At 38.3% G+C, this 24,189-nt stretch overlaps 4 non-coding genes across 4 annotated transcripts; 3 read left to right on the plus strand and 1 right to left on the minus strand.

The window, feature by feature from the left end:
- Positions 1 to 842: 842 nt before the first annotated feature.
- Positions 843 to 929, plus strand: Trnay-gua. Its single transcript is given in 2 exon segments — positions 843 to 879; positions 894 to 929. It is a non-coding gene; the product is annotated as a tRNA-Tyr (tRNA).
- Positions 930 to 4,173: 3,244 nt separating this feature from the next.
- On the plus strand, positions 4,174 to 4,259 carry Trnay-gua. The gene is given in 2 exon segments: positions 4,174 to 4,210; positions 4,224 to 4,259. It is a non-coding gene; the product is annotated as a tRNA-Tyr (tRNA).
- A 6,094-nt stretch (positions 4,260 to 10,353) lies between these two features.
- Positions 10,354 to 10,439, minus strand: Trnay-gua. Its single transcript is given in 2 exon segments — positions 10,354 to 10,389; positions 10,403 to 10,439. It is a non-coding gene; the product is annotated as a tRNA-Tyr (tRNA).
- Positions 10,440 to 11,805: 1,366 nt separating this feature from the next.
- Positions 11,806 to 11,891, plus strand: Trnay-gua. The gene is given in 2 exon segments: positions 11,806 to 11,842; positions 11,856 to 11,891. It is a non-coding gene; the product is annotated as a tRNA-Tyr (tRNA).
- The last annotated feature ends 12,298 nt before the right edge of the window (positions 11,892 to 24,189 follow it).

Genomic DNA, 24,189 nt, shown 5'->3' on the forward strand with positions numbered 1-24,189 from the left:
CTTGTATACTTATTTTTGGAGTGTTGGTTTGTAAAGATGTTTGTGAACGCCGTAAGGGGTCTATCATGGCTTCGTCTTCATTCCCTCTTTTATGTTGAAAGGTGACATAGGGTTGACCAAATGTATCGATAATCCACTGTAGTACAACGTTTTGTCCTCTTAATTTTAAGTTGTTTGTTCCAAACTCCAACAAGTCTCCAAGACTTCACACAAAAATTGAGTTAAAACAAATTTTTGTTCAGAGTTTAGACTCACACTGAACTGCTCACACTACTAGCAACTAAATTTATACACCTTTTTGAAAGAAACATTCTCAACATAACGCATGTATATACTATATATTATCAGCTGTGACGATATTCATAACAATCAAACTATACGTACGATCCTAAACGATTTGATCATGTTTTTAACATCAATTAATGAATGCATACACTTTGTCCACAAATTTCACTGACGGCGATTTTACTTACTGGCACTTATCAACAAGTACCTACTAATAGAATCTGTACTAATATTATAAATGGGAAAGTATTGTCAGTCTTTCACGGCCAAACGCAGCGACGAATTGACGTGATTTAAAGTGGAGATAGTTGAAGGGATGGAGAGTGACGTAGGCTACGTTTTGTCTCTTTCTAACGCGTGCGAAGCCGCGGGCAAATGTTAGTAATAAGTATAAAGTGTTTACTAACAAGATCAAGACGTTTATGCCTAGTGACGTCACAACGGACAAGACCTTTCACTCCGAATACAAACGAGTCGAGTGCTATATATTATGTAACACTTACATAATGATGCGATTAAAATGTAATGTGACTGGATATTTCGTTCTTTCATATGCACCTTCGATAGCTCAGTTGGTAGAGCGGTGGACTGTAGAGGTAGCAACTGTCATCCATAGGTCGCTGGTTCAAATCCGGCTCGAAGGAGTTTTTTTTTTCAATTCATAATTTTCTATTTGATTGGAATAAATTTGTTTTTTTTTTATGCGACATTGTCTTCTATAAACGAGGAAACAGGTAAGCGATCATTCCCGCCCATGAACACCCGAAACACCAGAAAGTATGCAGGTGCGTTGCCGGTATTTAAGACACCCGTGTACGCTCCTTTCTTGACGATTTGAAGGACCGAAATACCGCAGGCGACAGTTCATTTTCTCAGTATTTTAGCTGGATACTAGGTATTCGTTGCCAGCCACTTGATTAAATAAATAAATAAATATTGGGGAGTGGGGAGGGGACACCTTACACAGATCAACTTAGCCCCAAATAAGCAAAGCTTGTAATATGGATGCTAAGCGACGATATACATACTTAAATAGATAAATACATACTTATATACATAGGAAAACATCCATGACTCAGGAACAAATATCTGTGCTCATCACACAAATAAATGCCCTTACCGGGATTCGAACCCAGGACCGCGGCTTAGCAGGCAGGGTCACTACTGATTGAGCCAGACCCGTCGTCAACCGACCGACCGATTAAACTATTAACATGAATAGAAAAGTGTAGAATCTATACGAAATGAAACAATCAAACAGTACCTAGTATTTTGTAAATATCAAACCAAAAATATTTTTGGTTTTTCCTATATCCAATAGCATGAAAACTGCAGAATCCAATATCTAGAAAATATGCATGAGGCTGTGTCCATTCGACTGAAATAATTTCAATATGGTTTACGGATTTTCAGCGAGTTCAAAATAAACTGAACTAGAACACCTGCCGGCCTAGCCAGGGTGACAAACGTTGACGCTACGTGGCGATTGAAACGTAGTATGTCTCTGTCGTGAGAAGAGCGTTAGGGAGATCTAGCTAGTAGCTGCGATACGGTTATGAAGCGTTAGCGATTGGGCAGTTGTCTAGGTACCCTGCAGAGTAATCAAATCGTTTTGTCTAGAGATTTGTGACCATGATATGTACCTACTTTTATTATAAAAATATTGAATATCTGAAACATTACGTCATCGCTACCAATAAATGCATTAATCAATTCTTTTTGTTAGGAAACATGGGTTATTAATAATTATGAGGATAAACCCAACAAGTGTTTAAAAGAAATACATAATTTATACTGGATTACTAAAAAATAAATTAATTATTTTAATTTTTGACTCATAGTTTTGCCACAGAATATATTGTAGTACAAGTACAGAAGGCTCACTCCTTTGACGTTTACAAAATGCCGCCATTCTAAATTCTTACCTACATTAACAATCGGACTGCACGCGAGCAGCTGACGTTGAATTCTATTGCGCCGCGCGAAGGTCTGAGCGCGAAATCGAAAAACTTGTAGCACGGCGATAGAATAGCGGAGTGAGCCGCCTCTGGTTTTGCCTTACATTATATAGGCAACAATATCCGTCATGTAATGTAACGTCGAGCCATATCAATCTCTCGTTTCAGTTCAAAATCCCAAGTGGTGACTCACATCACAGATTTATCGACATCAAACTGTCCCACCCCTAACCCAGTCTCGCGTGACGCCCCACCTTATGACATTATGAATTGACGTAATTCTGTTCACAAATGTCAGTTTGACCTTAAGGTAAGTGCAGCTCCTGAATTATTTCACGGATGTTTGATCCTTGCCCTTTATATGATTGCCTGTCAATTTGGTTGTAAATGTTTGGTGCATATTAAATGGAGTAGAGATGGGCCGAATACGGACTTAGCCGTATACGAATATTCGGCCGAACATTCGGTTCAGCTGTTACCGAATCGAACATTCGGCCGAATACTCGGTGGCGCCACATTTTAAATTCTGCCTTAGAGTTAAAAACTTTCCAATGATTGGTAATGGGTACATTTATCTTACTAAAGGCTCTTAATTTTCCTATAATTTAGTGCATAAGAAAGTTTTGGATTTTATTTCTTAAGTTACTACGTTATTTTTACTTTTTACAATATTATTGTATTTGTATATCAACGCATTTTTAACTCCCTTTGGTAACTACCTTAGAATGCTGAAATAGGATGTCATTATCCGATGAATTACGAAACAACTTACGCTATTTATTTACTTTGTTTATTCGGTAAATATTCGGGAATGTAACCAAACTTTTCGGCCGAATACGAACTTTAAAAATCTTGCCATATATGCCGAATACCGAATATTTACGGCATATTCGGCCCATCTCTAAAATGGAGCTGTGTCCCCTTTTGAATATTTATTGGTGGTTCAGTATTACTTGTTTCACTGTTATTACTTCAGATGGCGCTACAACCCTTTATGTGGCTTAGCCTCCTCTATTATCTTATGTATCTTCATACAGTTTTACTGTTGTTGAAGACCTAAATATTTTTTACTAGCATTTTCCCGCGGCTTCGCTTGCATTAGAAAGAGACACAAGTAGCCTATATCACTCTCCATCCCTTCAACTATCTCCACATAAAAAATACGTCAATTCGTCGCTCCGTTTTGCCGTGAAAGACGGACAAACAAACAAACACACACACTTTCCCATTTATAATATTAAGTATGGATATTAAAGGAAAAAGAATTGAAAAAAATACGCTTCATAACATAATCAATAAGGTCGTTATTGGAAATTTTTGATCGGCTTTAGAGTCTTTCAAAATAAAAACATCAAAAAAAAAATCAAAACGGTCCGACACAGATATAAATAATAATAATCTGTGTTGAAAAAATCATTGCTCTATTTTCAAAAACCAGGGAGGAAAAAGTCGAGAGCGTTTGTATGGAGAATCGACCCATCCTGTATCGTCTTTATAACCAAAACTAGTTGTTACGTCATAGGTTCAATATTGACAAAGACAACTCCGTATAGACAGATAAAGTCTAAGAAAAAAAACGTACCTCAGTACTATACAGAAAAAGGTACGGTGGTCTAAATTGCATTACATCTTTGGGGTACGCTCAGCTAGATGGCGCTAATATTAATATTTGACATTTTAAAACATATCAAGCTAAGAATATGGGCCAAATTGTCAAAACTGAGGTTTAAAAGTTTTAAGCCTGTGTCAAGAGATGGCAGTCTATGCACTGTAATTACTAATTACACACTTTACTTCGACAGTAACTCTCTATAATACTCGATCCTCTTTGTTATTAACCAAAACTAGTTTTACGTCATAGGTTTAATAATGATAATTACTCAGTAGATAAACAATGATAGTAGTGCAAGAATTCGTAGTAGTGTATGTACCTTCGATAGCTCAGTTGGTAGAGCGGTGGACTGTAGCTGGTTAACTGTCATCCATAGGTCGCTGGTTCAAATCCGGCTCGAAGGAATTTTTAAAGTTTTTTTACCTTTAATTTTTTTCCCGTGTAAAGTAGGTAGTGGGGGATTAAGAATTTTCCACCCTTTTTTTTACTCCGTGTATATTGTTTTTTTGTTTTTCGTTAAATTTCAAATGTCGTTAGGTTCATTATCTTATCAGGAACCATCCTGTACCTTTAGGTAAATTCGCAAAAATAAAATTCATCATTTTCATACATAATAAATGAATGTATTAGTGTAACCCTACCTTTAAAAATAACATTCAAGTTATTAGTGTCAAGTGATTGACGGCACTTGTGACACATGTCAAACTAAATAACATTAGGAATTGGTAAAGGCTGCCACACACGTGTTCAGTAAGTATCTTTATTTTTTTTAATAACTCGATAACCGTAAGAGTTAAGACGCTAGTTTCTTAGAGCTTAGAGAAATTAATCATATTTGATCTAAAGAACCTTCCCTTAAAGTTAACGGAACTCAATAAAAACACGGTGTATAAGTCGGCTAGGGGATATGGATTTAATTGTGAGATTGTGACAGGCGTGAGGTGAGTGAGGCTGGCAACCTGTCACTGTCATAATTTAATTTTTTACCCCTTAATTGCTAAGAGTGGCACTGAAAGTACTGAAAAGTGAGTAATTTCATGTGATCTGTCTACTCCTTATGAGAATACAGGCTACATGTAGAGTATATGTTAATTTTTAATGCAAATTTCTCGAAATATGTAAATATTGGCGAGTGGTGACGGGTTAAGAATTTCACCACCCCCTTTCTTCCCGTGGGTGTCGTAGAAGTCGACTGTGGGGTATGGGTTAAATTGTGGCGTAAGTGAGAGGCTGGTAACCTATCACTGCAATATCACAATTTGGATTTCTTTCATTTCAACCCCTTTTTGCCAAGAGTGGCACAGAAACTTAGTAGTTCATGTGCTCTGCCTACCCCTTTATGGGATACAGGCGTGATTATATGTGTGTATGTAATGTATTGAACCGGGACCGACACACATTTAAAGGCTCTGTCTGAAAACCAGCGCTGAGCTCTCTGCCCAGCACATGCTGAGACTGAGACCTTATTGCTTCACAATATTATAAGCTTATTATTAGTTAGTTCATAAGTTTAGTTAAGTACTTATATGTAGTAGTTTAGTAAGTTATTGTGGCAATAAAAAAATTTTGAAGTTTGAAGTTTGAAAACTGTGTAATTTTCCCAATCCATACTAATATTAATTAGAAATGGGAAAGTGTGTGTTGTTGATTTGTCTGTCTTTCACGGCAAAACGGAGCTACGAATTGACGTGATTTTTTAAGTGGAGATAGTTGAAGGGATGGAGAGTGATATAGGCTACTTTTTGACTCTTTCTAACGCGAGCGAAGCCGCTGGCAAAAGCTAGTTTTCTATAAAACTTTTAATTCAACGCTGATCGCGTGATCAGCCAATTTAACTCACTATGCAGACTGTTTAAATTTTTCAAGCGGTCGTTAAGGGTGTCGTTTGTATAAGGGGACGACACGGACGGGTCGGAAACGGCGCCACTATCGCGACCACGACACTTTCTATTCAAATTAGGAACAAATCCCCACCAATGGACTTACCGGCTTATGATTATTTGAACTGCCTCGCGTTCCATTGCTGCGTTACCTTTAAGAGTTTCATAGCGTGTTTATACGAAGCGAGCAATGTATATACATTATATGGAGGCAAACGTTGGAGTAGTATAAAAGGGGTTGGGAAAAGGCAATGTCTAAAGCACTAGACGACACGTCAGGTCGGAGCTTCCGCTGGCCGTTTGAATGCGTGCAATGAAAAGTTGTGTCGCCATCCATTCTAGATAGATACCGTTATCATGGGAATTGTAAAGTGTATGTAAATTAAGTTCTTTGGTTTTGTTAGTGTTTGTAATTTACTGAATTCGACTTTTACTTCAGCTTGTGGATTCCAGAACTAGGAGCCGATTTTTGAACTTAGATCGCTCGATTTGTGTATTTTGTAAGAAAATCGTAAACGCGTGGTCAATAACCTGGACCCACTTTGGCATCTAATCTGAAGTGCATGTTGTTGTAGACATTCGTCGACTAGACTAGGTACCATTTGACTTTCAAATCAGAGGATTACAGTATAAAAAAGAGTACTATCGTACAGTATGGCCACTCCCGCTCCCCGCTGAAAGTGCCGCCCACCCCTCTCGGTTACCTCACAGTTACCGCCTGTCAAAAATGCGAACAGTCGACCTGTCATGTCACTCATACAAGCATAGTACGCGTTCACCTACACGAGCTTAGACTGTGTGCTAGGAACGCGCCTCTTTCATATATTTGATCGCCATCAGTGTCAGAGGTGTGGCCTGGGACAACTCCGGTTTCCTCAAGATGTCATTTCGTACATAACTTCCTAAAGTTCCCAAAACCTCTTGGTACGACTCGGGGTTATAGAATAGAATAGAATAGCTTTATTTGCATAGAATAAGTATTACATGGTTTATGTCTACAGGTGTTATTTTGACAATTTGTTGCTTATTCTGCTATATGTATTTAAAAATACTAGCATGCAAAATTTTACCAAATACTTAATAACTATTTTTAATCAATTAACAATTTTGTTCCTGCATGTTTTCTTTGAGAAAATCATCATGGCAATAATAATTTTTATCTAACCCGCCGGTTGAACCCGCGACATTCTGATTGAAAGTCACATGCTTTTACCGCTAAGCACGAGGCCACGAGTTGTTACAAACTGCATGAAAATATTAATTTCCCTAAAAACGCAATCATTGTTATATTTACATTAAATAAGCCATTTAACTATTACCCGTAGCCTAATTAATTAATCATTAATAATGATACTATGAAAGGTTATTACACAGACCAACCCCTATAGACATCCATTACAAGACGACTCGCGGTCGCCAGCCTTCCTAGTATTTGCACTGATATAAGCGCGGGCGCTTGCCGTGCCCGATCAGTATCGACCAAGTAACAGACCCGAAAGCAGCGCGTGTTTTTCGCACTAAAAAATTGGAAAAGGGTATTTTGATGCCTTAAAGATGTCCACCTGTAGTGTGAAATGGTGTGGAAAGGTAACAAGAAGCTCAAATTTAAAAACAGACGGCATTACATTCCAGAAATAAGTCATATTTATAATTTATTCAGAGCCGGCATAGGTCAACTTACATTGGCCACTTACGCGTCAGTAGAGGGACAGTCATACTTCTGTCCCTTTTCATCTGGCGCGACTGCCCGCCGTCCTTGAAACGGCCAATCACAGCGCACTGAACACATTCCCCGCCCGCTCCTCGCACCCCAAACACTGGTGACTCGTATCGCGAACAAAATATACAAGATTGCCACTCTATAGGAGGTTCTCTGTGGGTTATTAACACCAAATTCTAATGATTAATAAATTTAGTTAAAGGCGTACAAATTAAGTTAATAACGACCTTTTTAGGTTCAAGCTTGATGCACTTTGTCAGTGTAATGATTGTTCTTTTGTTTAATTAAAATTGACGACCGTTCTGGCCTAGCGGGTAGTGACCTTGCCTGCTAAGCCGTTGTCCCGGGTTCGAATCCCGGTAAGGGCATATATTTGTGTGATGAACACAGATATTTGTTCCTGAGTCATGGATGTTTTCTATGTATATAAGTATTTTGTATATTAAATATATTTTTGTCTGAGTACCCACAACACAAGCCTTCTTGAGCTTACCGTGAGACTCAGTCGATCTGTGTAAGAATGTCCTATAATATTTATATTTATTTATTTAATATTTAATTATACAGAGTGAAGTAAAAAAGGACCAGCCACAGACTTTTGAGGTAAGAATGAAAAACTTTTATTATGAAACCATAATGAAATCGAAAAAATAATTATTTGGCTGTTCCATGGAAATGAGCGGCACCACGTCAGTAGGAATGTATGGAAAATTGGAAATGGAACAGCCAATTGTTTTTTTATTGAGTTCAGTTATCCAGACCTCAAAATTACTATAGCCTGTCAAACAAAGTTTGGCAGTAGCAATGTACATCGAACTAAAGTATGGTATCCCTATAAAACGAACAAAAACCAGCAATGTACGTCGAACAGCCACAGAAATTTTTTTTCAAGGCGCTCATTGGGCATGCAGCATTGGAATGCCTCCCTAATAAAAAAAGCATATGAAACGCGTATACTCATCCTTTACTTCCTTACGAATTAGATAATGTATTAAAAAGGGACGGACATAGGGTAGTTATTTCTCTTTTTCGTAGGGTGGAGGTTTCCACAGATAAGATACAAATGACACGCGAATATCCACCGATTTTCAAAACTAGTGTTGCTAGCCCGCGATTTTTCAAATTTGCCGCCTTTTTCTAGTGACAAGATTTGGTTGACGGTCTATAAATATACTATTCGAAAGGGGTCTTACAAGAAGGTAAATTAATAAATATTGGGGGACACCTCTTACATTGTGTATACAGGGTGTATTTTGATAGCGCCCTTACTAGGATTCGAACCCGGGATCGCGGCTTAGCAGGCAGGGTCACTACCAACTAGGCCAGGCCGGACGTCAAAGATACGATATTAAATAAAAAATGCTTTATTTCAGACCAGTATGCGATCCATAATAGGTTAGTAGATACAATTACACAGAAATCCTTACCGACTACATACATTATATTTCCCCTCACTAGCTCGGAAACACGCGTTTTGTCCTTTAATACCAGCGGGTAAAAACGCATTTTATCCACTAGTGGGTAAAGTAATTTGACCTTGAATAAAGTCAAATTAACTGCTTTAAAATTGATAAAAGTAGGTGAATCTAGTAATAAAGATGATTTACCACCTGTGGAACTACTGGAAGCATTGATAAACGGATTTTTTGCGTTGTAGTTTCCTCGCTATAGTGAGGGGAAAAGTTTTGTGTTACACTCGGGTGCAAATGTATTTTACTTCTCGTGTGTTAAAAAACTCGCAAGTTCAGGATTCTATTCTCGAACCACTCGCTTCGCTCGTGGTTCAACTATAGAATCCTTTCACTTGCTCGTTTTTCAATTCCACACTCGGCGTTAAAATACTACTTTGCCCCCTTCTATAACAAATAACTATTGTTAGGAGGTAGGGCATAGCGAATGATATTCCGCTTTGTGTGGTAGGGCACAGCACAGCGGATATCGTCTCGCTCGAATCTAGAGCAGAGCCCAACTGGGGTAGTACCTCCGCCTTACAGAAGACCGCAGCCAAATAGCACTAGACCCTACTCATAGTGTTGTGTTCCTTCCGGTGAGTAAGGCTGCCAGAGCTCAACGAGGGTGCGGTGTGCTGATGACGGGAGGACTTACGGAACTAACTTGTTCCGTCTATTTTCCTTTGAGTCGGCGGCAACCCGAACCCTCCTTAGAACTCGTACACTCCTTTTTGCTGTGTACTTAACACAGCAAAAGGGAATGTACAAGTTTCTAATGGGGTAGCAACGCGCATGTGACACTGTTTGAGTTGCAGGCGTCCATAGGTTACGGTGACCGCTTTACATCAGGCGGGCCGTATGCTTGTTTGCCACCGACGTAGTATACATATATGAAAAAAAAAAAGATATTTGTGAACTCGACAGTACGCATTTTGTGGGAAACCAATATTTGGATTAAAACAATAGTTCTTAATGATGCCCACCTGTAGGCTTCAAATGAAACAACTTCTACTATGAATGACGTTTAAATTAATATTTGTATCTATTTAACCTAACCACAAAAATAAAATTTTGAAAAAACCCCGACATAGTCGACCGATTTTCATGAAACATAAAAAAGCGAAATCGTTAGAAAAAATAAATAAAAAATAGATAAATAAATAAATAAATATTTAAAAATTGCTCGTTTAATAGAAGGAAAAAACCACAAAAATAAAATTTTGAAAAAACCCCGACATAGTCGACCGATTTTCATGAAACATAAAAAAAAGTAAAAAAATAAAAAAATACATATTTAAAAAGAAGGAAAAAACTAAGTATCCGATGGGTACTTCTAAATAATTTACGTTGCTTTTGTTTAAGTTATGTGCGCTCCAAATCACACTAAAAAAATCACTGATAATGTACCCGTAAAATCTACATAATTAAGTCAGTTTAAAAAAAAGGATCCTTCGAGCCGGATTTGAACCAGCGACCTATGGATGACAGTTATCCAGCTACAGTCCACCGCTCTACCAACTGAGCTATCGAAGGTGCAAATGAATGTGCCAAATTTTGCTTCTCATGTTGATAAGTATATCAACTTAGGTACTTTCACTTTTTTGCTAGTCGAAATTGAGCCTTATTACCGACCAGGAGAATTGATAAGAAACAATCTATATCAATAACACATATCTTACAGAACACAGAGTGATCAGTGAGTGAGTGTGATTGGTTACAGAGTGGCACTGAAACTTAGTAGTTCATGTGCTCTGCCTACCCCTTTATGGGATACAGGCGTGATTATATGTATGTATGTATATCTTACAGAAGACCGCAGCCAAATAGCACTAGACCCTACTCATAGAAGTGATGTGTTCCTGCTGGTGAGCAAGGCTGCCAGAGCTCAACGAGGGTGCGGTGTGCTGATGGGAGGACCTACGGATCTAATTTGTTCCGTCTTTTGTCAACCCGTTCCCTGCTTAGAACTTGTACGCTGTGTACTTAACATATCAAAAGGGAGTGTAGGTACAGGTTTCTAATGGGTTGGCAACGCGCATATGACACTCCTTGAGTTGCAGACGTCCATAGGCTACGGTGACCGCTTTCCACCAGGCGGACCGTATGCTTGTTTGCCACCGTCATAGTTATAAAAAAAATCGGATAGATAAGTGTCAAACGTGATGTAAAAAACTTAGGCATTAATATAATCGAGACCGACATGTATTGTATTATCGAGACCGAATATTATTAATAATATTGTACTAATTAGTACAATCTTAAAGTTCAAATAAGAGCATAGATAATGCAGTATTAGTGCAGTAACAAACTCTTTATAAGGCAACGCAGTATTTCACTAAAAAAGCTGGCCAAAATTATTTAAATACATTTCTATAAGTAGGTAGTTCTATTGTGTCAATTCAAATATGCTGTTTTAATGTACCTATTTATATTTTTACTTATTGACATCGACTAATGGCCAGCTATTTTAGTGAAATACCCCTATGTGCAACGGTGCCTTGCACCGCAGCACTACAGTGAAAGTTGCAAAATATGTTACACTTTAAACTGGGGCACATACATTCTAATGATTTAGACAGAAAATATAGCTAAAGTGCCAAGAACTACCTTAATGTACAGCACGGGAAGCATGGTCGCGCGATAGACGATAAAATAGCAGGCCGTCCCTATCGCACTATTTGTAAGTGCGATAGGGACGGCCTGATATTTTATCGTCTATCGCGCGACCATGCTTCCCGTGCAGGAAAAAAAATCCTATATACATATTTTGGGCACTTTGGCTGTATACATATCTTTGTTGCTGATTGTACAAATTACAGTGACGTATTAGTGAAGTCAATTCTTACGTTATATAATAAGTAAAGCGATTGTATATTCTCATTTCGTCCACAAGTGTGTACCTTCGATAGCTCAGTTGGTAGAGCGGTGGTCTGTAGCTGGTTAACTGTCATCCATAGGTCGCTGGTTCAAATCCGGCTCGAAGGAGTTTATTTTAGTATCTTTTAGTGATAAGAAGGTCAAATTAAAACACTAGTTTCATTGTACTTTGGTAACTGTATAAAAACATGAACGCTGAAAACAATACACCTTTTTTAAAATGGAACTCTTATAATTTTGTCGTCTCTGTCTGTCTGTCTACCTGTTTGTATGTCACAGCCATAAAACTATAAGGTAAATCCTGATAAGATTTTGATAAGTACTTCGGTTAGCAGCCAAAAATTAAAATTAGTTTTTAAAGAAGGCTATCCAGCTACAGATCCATACACATAACTAACGCCGTGGCTTGCGTGGGCGACGGTCGCGCGATGGTCGCGCGACCGCGATGCGACGCATACGAAATCAAACCTTATCGATATGAAAGCATGAGACGCGACGGCGACGGTCGCGCGACCGTCGCCCACGCAAGACACGGCGTAAGAGTAAAGCTATTTTAAATAACTTTTTTTAAGGCTGGTATCCTATCACTTCAATGTCACAATTTCGTTTTTTTTCAACCCCTTAATTGCCAAGAGTGGCACTTGAGTGAGACTTGAGTAGTTTCATGTCCTCTGCCTACCCCTTTATGGGATACAGGCATGATTGTATGTGCGTATGTATAAAGCTAGGAACAAATTATGGGACGCGTCACACGGACGCGGCTTATGACCTCGACTGATAAGTGTGATCAGTCTTAAAACGTCTATCGCGATAGATGACGTCTGGACGTCCGTGCGCTCAAGGCCACGTCCACGGCTTACGTTCGATAGTTTGCACAATTCAGTGTATATTCATTATCCAGATTGCGGCAATGGACGCACGTCCACGAACGCGTCCTGTAGTTTGTTCCTAGCTTAAAGAGACCCCTTATAGGGATAAGCTCGCCTTTGTATCTCTATTCCTACAAATTGTATATAAACTGTTGTACACAATTAAGTGATTACTACTACTACTTAAAGCCTCCGCCATACATAAAGCGTTTTTGCGAACGCTCGCAATCCGCGGGCATTCCGCTCGCAATCCGCGCTCGTTAGTTCCCGCCGGCGTCCGCTGGGCGCAACGCCAGCGTTCGTTCCGCGCACCGCTGTCGTTGCGCTCCGCTAACGCTCCGCTACCGCTCCGCCTACGCTATCAAAACGCGCATGTGTGGCCGAGCTTTTAAATAGGAAACGTCGCAACTATCGTAAAGGTGTCTGCATCTCAACGGCCAGCTGTCCAATCAAAACGTAGTCTGGCTCTGTCACGCCACTATAGAAGAGCGAAGAGCTAGCAACTAGAACTATATGCTTAGCGTAAGCGATTGTGATATTGTCTAGAAACCCAGGTACCCAGGCCATCTCCATAATCCCCGGTGCTCTCGTACGATGTTATACTTACTTAACATTCGGATCCGCCGCTCCTTAAATCGGAATACTCAATTAATATGCAAATGCGTGCAGCGTGCAGGGTGCAGTAGAACCTAGATTTTGTATTAATATTATCATGATACGGCTTGGCGGTGTAAAATGTTAATTTTTACTACATGCACGTTGCGGACCCGAAAATTGCCATAATAGGGAACTTGACTGTAGTTAAAAATTAAAAAAAAAAAAAAAAACCCCGACAGCGACGTAGTAGACCGATTTTCATGAAACATGGCTAGGAACACTCCCGACTAACTCAGCTTTCAGACAAAAAAAACTAAATCTAAATCGGTTCATCCGTTCGGGAGCTACGATACCACAGACAGACACACACACAGACAGACAGACACGTCAAACTTGTCGTTTTTGCGCCGGGGTTACAAATAAAATATAACATGCACGAAATAAAGCATCAGATAATTATAAGAAAAACATAGGCAGAAGTAATTTTTAAATACAATTTCTATTTAATAAGTCAGGTAGAAATATATAAAGTAAGTCAGTTGACCGTGACGTCACACAATTCGATTTCATATTAGCAAGTCGTTCAAATTCGTTTTGACAGTTCTTAAAAAGAAGCTAATTTGACTAGGAGGTAAGTAGCCTACATATTATAATGTAGATAAATGTTATAATTTAACTAACACATTCTTAACAACCCTAAATCACTTAACCATAACAATACAGTAGCTTCGATCAATACTAACTTACCTATCATAGAAATCGTCACCATCACAAGCATTAGACGTACGGCAACGTCAAAATGGCGAACTATTGTGTCTGCCGACACATTGTGATAACATTCAACTTACGCGACAGTTCAACAATAAGGAACGAAACTATTTAGCGAAGTTTACTCCGTCAATAGAGGGCGCCACCTTGGGAAGGAATAATTCATTTAGTGGAATTAACTTACGTCGCGTCTCGAGCGCAAATATGCTGATTTTGTTCGAGTTGCTTGAGGTGAGTTTGTATTGTGATTGGGTGCATTGTAGTTTGGTTGTGCAAGAAAATGACTCCAGCACGGGAAGCATGGTCGCGCGATAGACGATAAAATAGCACCTACAAATAGTGCGATAAGGACGGCCTGCTATTTTATCGTCTATCGTGCGACCATGCTTCCCGTGCAGATTAAAATAGTGGCTGACGAGGAAACAAATAAAATTTTAGTCCCGGTGGGAGCGGTAAGGTGGCCTAGTGGTTATGACGTTAGCCGCGCAAGTTCTTAGCCATGTTTGGTGGAATTCGGTCTACTATTTATGTCGGTTTTTTTTTTTTTCAAAATTTAAATTTTGTGGTTAGGTCATGCTATATTTCGTCACTACTTTAAAAAAACTTGTATCTCCGTCTGTCAATGAAAAGAAAATTGTAGTAAGTATGTACATACATACATACAATACATACAATCACGCCTGTATCCCATAAAGGGGTAGGCAGAACACATGAAACTACTGAAGCTTCAGTGACACTCTTGGCAAATAAGGGGTTGAAAGAAAACGAAACTAAGTACTACTAGTACTAGCACAGAATATATAATAGTACAAGTACAGAAGGCCCACTGCTTTGATGTTCACGAAATGCCGCCTTTTTAAATGCCTACAAAATTCTAACAAAGAAACGAGCCGCACGTGCGCAGCGTCGGAGGATAGGGTTGCCTATGGTTTAAAACGCATTAATTCTCAGATAAATAGTTATACTATATATTCAAGTCTTGGGTACTTTCTAGGTATATATACAGTATTTATATATTTTTGTTACAGCCTTCAGCATCAAAAGCCTTATTGAACTTTTCTGTGGGACTTAATCAATAAGATCAGTGTAAGATTGTCCTATTTTATTCATGATGTCTATTTAACTAAGCATTATTAGCCATTCCACATGTGGACACCGCATATGAACCTTGAAAAAAACTCACTACGTAATGTAACAATAGAAAGTGCGAACGTGCGTTCCGTGAGAACGCGCGCCACCCCTGAGTAGGCCGCGAGCTCGCGGCCGCCAGCATGTACTTGTAGCGCGGCGATAGAATCGCGGAGTGAGCCGCCCCTGGTACTAGTAAGTATGTATGGAATGCATATAGACTTACTGCGTTTTAACTTTGAGTAACAGCGTGAGATACGAGATTTTTTAAAAGTAGGGACGATTTATAAGACCCAGTAGGGTCTTGAGGTTTTGACCCGGGTTCGATTGCCGGCTCGGCCACCGCACGCGTTAGGCTTTTTCTTTATTATGACAAATATTTTTATATTATAATTAAAAATCGTGATGTTTGTACAACTGCCAGTAGATAGCGTGTAGCATCGACAGCCACAAACAAGCGTACAGATTCGAACATTCTGAACAAAGTTCCATTATCGAATTTATTTTAAGTACTTATCTTCATTTCTTCAAGTGATGTCAGTAGTAACGAGTGTAATAAAATATTTAAGGCGCATTATTTACAGTTTATTTACATGCCTACAATGTTGTAACATTTGAGTCGGTATACTGATAGAGTATACTGTGTCAGCCTTAAGCCCGCCTGGCATTCACTTAATTACAAAGATTACAAGTTGACACTTTCGCCGCCGCTGCGATTTAAACTGACTGATACGGATTAGCCATATCCATTTCAAGGGTTAGGCTCAGTGTTATGTTTTGTTTATTGTGTGTTATATTATGAATTTTAATTAAGTTTAGTTTACTTAAGCTGAAATTGCGAACATGTTTTTAAATATTTGTTCACCACACCAACTGGTAAAGGCAGGTACTTTGCTATTTGAAAACATCAGATAGCAAAATTGCATTTTATACACAAAAGTGCAATGTAATTTCATACAAATTTTAACTTGATATCTTGAGCTGGCTGGTAGAATTTACCTATAAATTATGATTTAGAATCATAAATATTGAATAAATTGATAGATTTGATTTAGTTTCACGTTTTATAGTTAGTAGTTTGTTCGTTCGTAAAATTTTGTGTTTCACTCGGTGGCAAAGTTTGTTTAACCTTCGTGCCTTGAAACCCTCGCAACGCTCAAGATTCCACTAATCACACTAAAATGTGTGTCTGTTCGCTATAAAAAAAAGGTTTTCATCGCGGTCTCAAGAAAAACTTACCATTATTATGCTTTTCATTGTCCACCTTCAAATTTAATGATAACATTCGTCGCACCCGGTAGCACTGTCAACTGTCAGGGCAGTATTAATCAAACCTGCACTACACGGGCCCCTTTTAATTATGAACGCCGTAATGATCATTTTTCACCCCTAATTGCCGTTTCATATGCGGGCCCACATTTTAGCTAATCATTATTTGGGTACACTGAAATGATTAATTCTGACGTGTGTGGCAATTCATTAAAGTAATCTTGTTAAAACAAGGTACACGTCAAGGTAGATAACTATTTGTCATTGCCACAAAATGGTTTAATAAAACGTTATTTAGTTATATTAGGCATAATAGCGATTCAATAGCAACTTACGGAAGATACATATGTATTACGTACATTGTACATGTACATACATCCATACATTATAAATGGGAAAGTGTGTGTCTGTTTTAAACATTAAATATTTAAAATATTTTCTATGAAAGTAATTTAATTTGTTCTTAATGAGGAATTGACGTGATTTTTAGGTGGAGATAGTTGAAGGGATGGAAAGTGTTATAGGCTATTTTTTTCTCTTTCTAGCGCGAGCAAAGCCGCGGACAAAAGCTACTCTTTTATAAAGCGGGTTTGTATTTTTTAGACTTATTTGCTATTAGATTAGATATTCATTTATTTCATAATACAAATTACAGTATAGATTGCATGTCAATCTACAAGAATTCATATTACGATCGTCAAGTAAGTACGAGGAGATGAATAATTTCCTAATAATTCTAAAATAAACTTTCACAATTATGTTACTCGTAATAGTAACTTTTAAATCAGGTCTAAGGGCCGGTTACATCAAACCGTCTGTAACCGTTGTTAAATCGTCCGTTAAATTTTATTGTATGGGAAGTTCCATAGACATCTGCTGCGTGACGATGATGTGTCTGTCAAATGTGGTTGATGCAACTGGCCCTTAATCCGTGTCACTACATTCGTTTTAACGTAGTGTCTATAAAATAAAACAATTCATCTTTTTAATACTTTTTGTGTTAGGTACATGTATTATTAGAACTAGAAAATATTTGCTCAGGTCAACCCTCGTACCTTTGCCTGTTCAAATTTTAAAAACCGCTTAACCCAACCCCACGCAATAAAAAAGTCGCATTACAAAACCACTCTTGTCAAATACGAATACAATCACCAATAAATTTGACACAGAATTTCGATCAGATACCGGTATGAGTAGCGCTATGTTTTGTATTCAGTGCGTCGGCAAGACATCAAGGTACCTAGCCGAGGTGACATTAGTTGACGATACGTGATAAATGGACGTAGTTACGCAATAACGTTCCAATCTATCTGAAATTGTCATTGAAATGAAAGACTTTTGTTTTTCATACAAGGTCTAAAACTTAATTCCGAGCCGTCTATTATAGACATGAGTAGGGCGCAAATCAAAGGATGATTTATATAGGATTTAAAATCTTCATACCAAAGACGATCGAGTATTATAGAGAGTTACTGTCGAAGCAAAATGTGTAATCACAGTGAATATAGACTGTCATCTCTTGACACAGGCTTAGAACTTTTGAACTTCAGTTTTGACAATTTGGTCCATATTCTTAGCTCGATATGTGTTAAAATTAATATTAGCGCCATCTAGCTGAGCGAACCCCAAAGGTGTAATGCCATCTAGGCCACCGTACCTTTTTCTGTATGGTACTGAGGTACGCTTTTTTCATAGACTTTGTCTGTCTATACGGAGTTATACTTATGTCTTTTATCATACTAAGAATCGGACCTCGATTTTTTAGCGCCACCTTAATAGATCTATAGTGAACTAAAAGAGTATAGTACTTCACAGTGTACGAATGATAGATATCACTCTTCTTTTCGGTGACACATTTTACGCATGTCTACTGCGACCTAAGGGCCGATCGAAACGCAGTCTGTCTCTGTAGCGCGACTACAGAAGAGGGAGAGGTAGCTACGAAACGATTTCGAAACGTAAGCGAATGTGACTTTGGCTAGTAGGGTGGAGCAGCCAAATATTATAATGGTATAATGGTGTCAGGTGCGGTGTCTACGGAGCACAACGAACAATACTTAAGGGATGTGTGTCATGTGTGTAGAGTTGGCGATGTCGATATTTTATTTACAATTATTTAAATTTAGCTGAAAACGATGTACCTATCTGAATTTTTATCTTTCACAAATTAAAATTAAAGACACGTTTTTGAACTTTTTACAGGGAAAGCTGCATAAACCGGCAAAAAGTTATTTTAATTGAATTACGAGCTAAGATAAGAGATGAGAATCTAGTGGTATAGATCAGTCGTGTTCAATCCTTACTAATATTATAAATGGGAAAGTGTATGTGTCTGTTTGTTTGTCCGTCTTTCACGGCAAAACAGAGCGACGAATTGACGTGATTTTTTAAATGGAGATAGTTGAAGGAATGGATAATGACATAGGCTACTTTTTGTCTCTTTCTAATGCGAGAGAAGCGGCTTCCCGCTGACAAAATTCGATTTATAAAAAAAAAAGAATCTAATCTTAAGATCTATTCTTACGGGTAGATTTTGCTATAACGCCACCCTAAGGCGGTTGAGAATTGATGGAAGGCATGGATAAATTCGCACACATCCAGCAGGCCTCCGTGGCGCAGTTGGTAAGCGCGATGGCCCCGGCAAGGCCAAAGGTCGCAGGTTCGAGTCCTGCCGGAGGTGTGAATTTTTCCATTTTTCCTTTAATTTAAAAATATGTCGATTTATAAAATTTAAAAGGAGGAGATGGTGGCGAAACACATAAATGTAATTGTACCTACTTTAATGACACTATTTCTTTACCAGCACGAGAGAACAAGAAGTTGCAAAACGAACTGCATCTGCTAGGAGACATGACATATTTGCTAATCTTATACTTTTAAACGAGCAATTCTTGTATATTTATTTATTTATTTATTTATTTATATATTTATTTATTTACACTGACGATCTCGGAAACCGCTCTAACGATTTCGCAGAAATTTGTTATGTGGGGGTTTTTGGGGGTGAAAAATCGGTCTAACTTATCCTTAGGTCCCGGAAAACGCGAATTTTCGAGTTTTCATGCGTTTTTCTTCGCGCGCCATCTCGTGTGCAGTAGTTGTACTGTTAAGACAGAATTCTTTCGGTCGATGTAAGTACTATTTATTGCAAACACTAGATGGCGACACAGGTCAAGGCTAAAACGAATAGAAAATACACTATTTGAGTTTTTGTGGCGAAATGCGCGCCATCTCGTGTGGAGTAGTTGTGTTGTTAAGGCTGAGAATTCTTTCGCTCGATGTAGGTATTTTTGAACTAGATGGCGACACATGTCAAGGATACGAAACAGAACCGAGCGAAGCTCGGTTGCCCAGATATTAGTACCTAATAAAAGGACGACCGGTCTGGCCTAGCGGGTTACCCTGCCTGCTAAGCCGCGGTCTCGGGTTCGAATCCCGGTAAGGGCATTTATTTGTGTGATGAGCACAGATATTTGTTACTGAGTCATGGATGTTTTCTATGTATTTGTATATTATATATATCGTTGTCTGAGTACCCACAATACAAGCCTTCTTGAGCTTACCAGGGGGCTCAGTCAATCTGTGTAAAAAATGTCCTATAATATTTATTTATTTAAAGGGAAAGCAAAGGGCGGCGGGCAGAGCACATGAAGTTTTGAAAGGGTTTGAAGAAAACGAAAATTGGCCGACACTACAACTGAACCGATATCCCACTGTCGACTTCAACGACACCCGAGGAAGGAAAAGGGGTGGTAAAATTCTTAACCACCGCAACGTGCAACGCACGAGTACAAAATCAATAGTGCAATGTTGAACCCTCTCATTCATAAACGTTTACTAGGTTCACTTTTATCTTGCAGAATTTTATTTCGCATACTTTTGATTTGCATAATAGTTCCATGCAGACACGTTTGGCGGAAATACCTTACGCAAAATATGCTTTGGCATAAATCATTTCGCAGATTTTTATAACACCGAATCGTACTTTGGCATAATGTTGATGAGCGTAATAGTCTTCTTGTCGAATAGTACTTTCGCAGATAAGTAATATTTGTGTGTAATATTTAGGCGGCATAAAGTTGCAATTTGCTTTTTGATAGCGAGTCAGATGTGTTGGTGATGCAAGATACCTAACACTCCTCCTCGCTTCGCTCGTCGTCGTACCTAACGGGGGCTCTGAGACAGTATTTCCTTTTCGATAGCGTGTCGTAATTCTGATCTTGTAATAGTATATATGCTATACGATTATTATGGTAAATAAAATTATGCAAAACCAAAGTCGACCAAAGTAATGTTCTGTGAAACAATATTCTGCCAAATGTGTCATATGCGTAGTAGTAATAATGCCAACTAAGTTTTCTGCAAAATTACCAATCGACCAAATGTTTTTCTGCAAAACATGTTATGCGAAGTGTGTTTCTGACCAAAATTATTCTGCCAGATGAGGATAACCCCGTTTACTAATAAGGAAGTAAAGCTGTGTAACATCCCTACTGACAATGTTGGTATCGCCAGCATCATCTCAGGTCGTGATATGAAAGCGAAGTGACGTCACACAACCCCGCCAGTCTCAGTTTTATTGGCGCGTAGTTTAACAGCTCTCGCGGCGAATGCCAAGCAGCGTTCATGTACGAGCCCCAATGCAAATGATATCGTCTAGTCACACTTCAACGTGCGATATTTATTTCCGAAACTGGTGTTTAAACCCAGATTGACTTTGATGATAAATGGAATACACGACACACTAAGCCATTAAAACTAGTTTAATCTTGCGCCGTACAAAATGCCCTAATGTTATATGTTTTAATATAATCATATCATAAAAATAACATATCTAAAGCAAAAAAATACGCCTAGTTCATATTTGAGGCATAATAGGTCGTCTATTTTAAATAAAAATAGTTTAGTAAGATTTATATTATACAATAATATTTTAAATTGAATTAATAATATTATAAGTCGTCTGATATGATATACGGCTACATAAAAAGGTAAATTCTGTAAAAAATATAATTATTCTACAACATTTTTATACCAAAATAGCAAGAGGTAAGTCGGTGCCTGAATCAGTGAGGAAAATTATAATTTCCAGTAACAATAGCGGCAAATCTACGTTCCAAAATATCCAAAGACCTTTTTTTGCCAAGATCTACGGCGCATACAATCATCCAGCATCAACTAAAACACGGAACCGTCTCCTGTTTAAATAAATCTGGCCGTCGAAGAATAACTGCCAAAGAGAAAACAGGATTTTGAGGAGCATTATCAGGAAAAATCGTCATGCAAGAGCAGGAGAACTTATCTAACTATGGCATGACGCGATCAAAACAAACATTTCAGTCGATACTTGAAAGACAGCAATGAAAATAATGGGCTTCGGTTTTCACACCGCTAAACAGAAACCATTACTTACTCAAAAGCAGAAAACTAACAGGTTGAAATTTGCACAAAAGTACAGAAACTGGACTGCCGATCAGTGGCGAAAAATAATATGGAGCGACAAATCCAAATTTGAGGTCATAGTTGGCGATGAACGAAGTAAAGTCATTCAAGAAAAAGGAGATGCATTTCACAAAGACTGTCTTGAACGCAAGGTGTAGTTTCCAGCATCTTTAAATGATTTGGGGCTGTATGTCGGCACAGGGTGTGGGATGTCTGCAATTTATAGATGGAACCGTCAATGCAGAGAAATACAAAAGCATCTTGGAATAGAGTTCACTACCGTCTATAAGAAAGTTTAAGTATATAAATGGATTTACTTTTCAACAAGATGGTGCCTTATGTCATACTGGCAAGACAACGATGGAGTGGCTGAAACAAAAACAAATTCCTACCATATCATGGCCATCCAGCAGTCCAGACTTGTCTCCCATAAAAACTTTGTAGTGGTAAATGAAGAAAAAGTTGCGAAAAGATCCTTCTAAATCCAAAGCTGATTTTAAGGAGAAACTTGTGGGTGTCTGGAATGGAATAACCCCTGAGGAGTATAGACGTTGGTAGATACAATGCCGCTCAGAATTAAGGCCGTTTTAGATGCAAAAGGTGACGCCACCAAGTGGTAGTTGTTCTTTTCTGCATCGGCTACGCTGAAGACGAACATTTTTGCGAGTGTTACATTTGGTGAAATTATGTTTTTTTGTTTACTAGTGAGGAAAATTGTTAATTTATGTTTTGAATAAATAAAATATGCATTATAAGCTCTCTTGTTTTTATGTTACATGTTCTACTAATCATCTAATTCATCCTGAATTTTGAGGTCGTAGTTAGGACATAATATTTTTTTCATACTAGACGATATCATTTGCATTGGGGCTCGTATGAAAATCTACTGCGAACACTTTTTATTGCTGTTTGTTTAGTTTAGATGCTACTGGGGGTTGGTTTTAAAGCTCAGGAAAGCGGGTGAGGCATTGTTATAATTCGTTTGGTTTGTTTCGGGGGTTGTAAAATAGATTAGTCATTCATAAGCAAGAATAGTACATTACAATACAAGTGCGAAAAAAAAAGTTCGAAACGAGCGGCGATAAATTAAAACCGACCGAAGGGAGTGTTTTAAATCGACACGAGTTACGAATTTCCTTTTTTGCACGTGTAGGTATGTACGACGTTTTTCAGTACAGATGAGCCTCCGAAGTTTCGACCTGGCATATAATGAACCACTTCTCGCACTAGTGCGTAAAAAACACCATCTTTACTGAAAATTAATATATAATGCGATTTAGAGTCTGCAAGCTAATGCAGTACTTACACGAAGAAACAGTATGAAATATAAAAATGTTTTAAGAACTATATTATTATTTTGGTTAATCTTTATTTTCAGCTTGTTTGCTGCAAACTTGCAACGTTTATTGTTTCTTTTTAACCCCCGACGCAAAAACGACGGGGTGTTATAAGTTTGACGTGTCTGTCTGTCTGTTTGTCTGCTTGTCTGTCTGTCTGTCTGTCTGTGGCATCGTAGCTCCCAAACGGATGAATCGATTTAGATTTTTTTTTTGTTTGAAAGCTGAGTTAGTCGGGAGTGTTCTTAACCATGTTTCATGAAAATCGGACAACTATGTCGCGGTAGGGGTTTTTTCAAAATTTAAATTTTGTTGTTATTTCATTCTACGGATGTCTTTGACCTAATTGGTGCTCAACATCCAATAAATACAATTATAAGTTCTACATGGTGTTATGAATATTATGATAACATTGATAACCCATTCATTACTCCCGGTACAGCTGAAAACCCTCTGCCGATGCCGGCAGACGACGTTGAGAGACGTATACCAACACGGAACAATCATTTCTGTCACGTATCTATCAGCGATACGACCGCCAAAAGTCAAAATATGCGGCCGAAAAACTCAGCAGAGCGTGCCGTTCCGTTTCACGCACCTCTTTTTATTGTGTGTGGGGTTCCGATTTCGAATTCGGCGGGATTTTGTTTAAAATTGCATTTTTATATTTGGAACGCGATCCGACATGCCGGGTGACAAATACGCACGCCGCCGTCATGAATGACAATCGACGCGATGTTTTTATAAAGACGATTCCATTTTTATGCGAAAGAAATTGTGCCCATAAAAATGGTGTTGAAATGATGAGTGTCGTTTTTCACTGTCGGCGAAATGCGCTTTTATGGGGCAATTGTGTTTGAATGATGAAAGACGGTGATTCTTTGTGTTTTAGGGATGCTGACAAGCTTAGGGGCGACGTTTAAAATATCATTTGATTCTGAAATGTAACGTTTATTTTATTTTAATGTGATAAATGTTTGGCCAGGTTATCCTACT

Source organism: Leguminivora glycinivorella, chromosome 8 (assembly GCF_023078275.1).
Source record: "Leguminivora glycinivorella isolate SPB_JAAS2020 chromosome 8, LegGlyc_1.1, whole genome shotgun sequence".
NCBI lineage: Eukaryota > Metazoa > Arthropoda > Insecta > Lepidoptera > Tortricidae > Leguminivora > Leguminivora glycinivorella.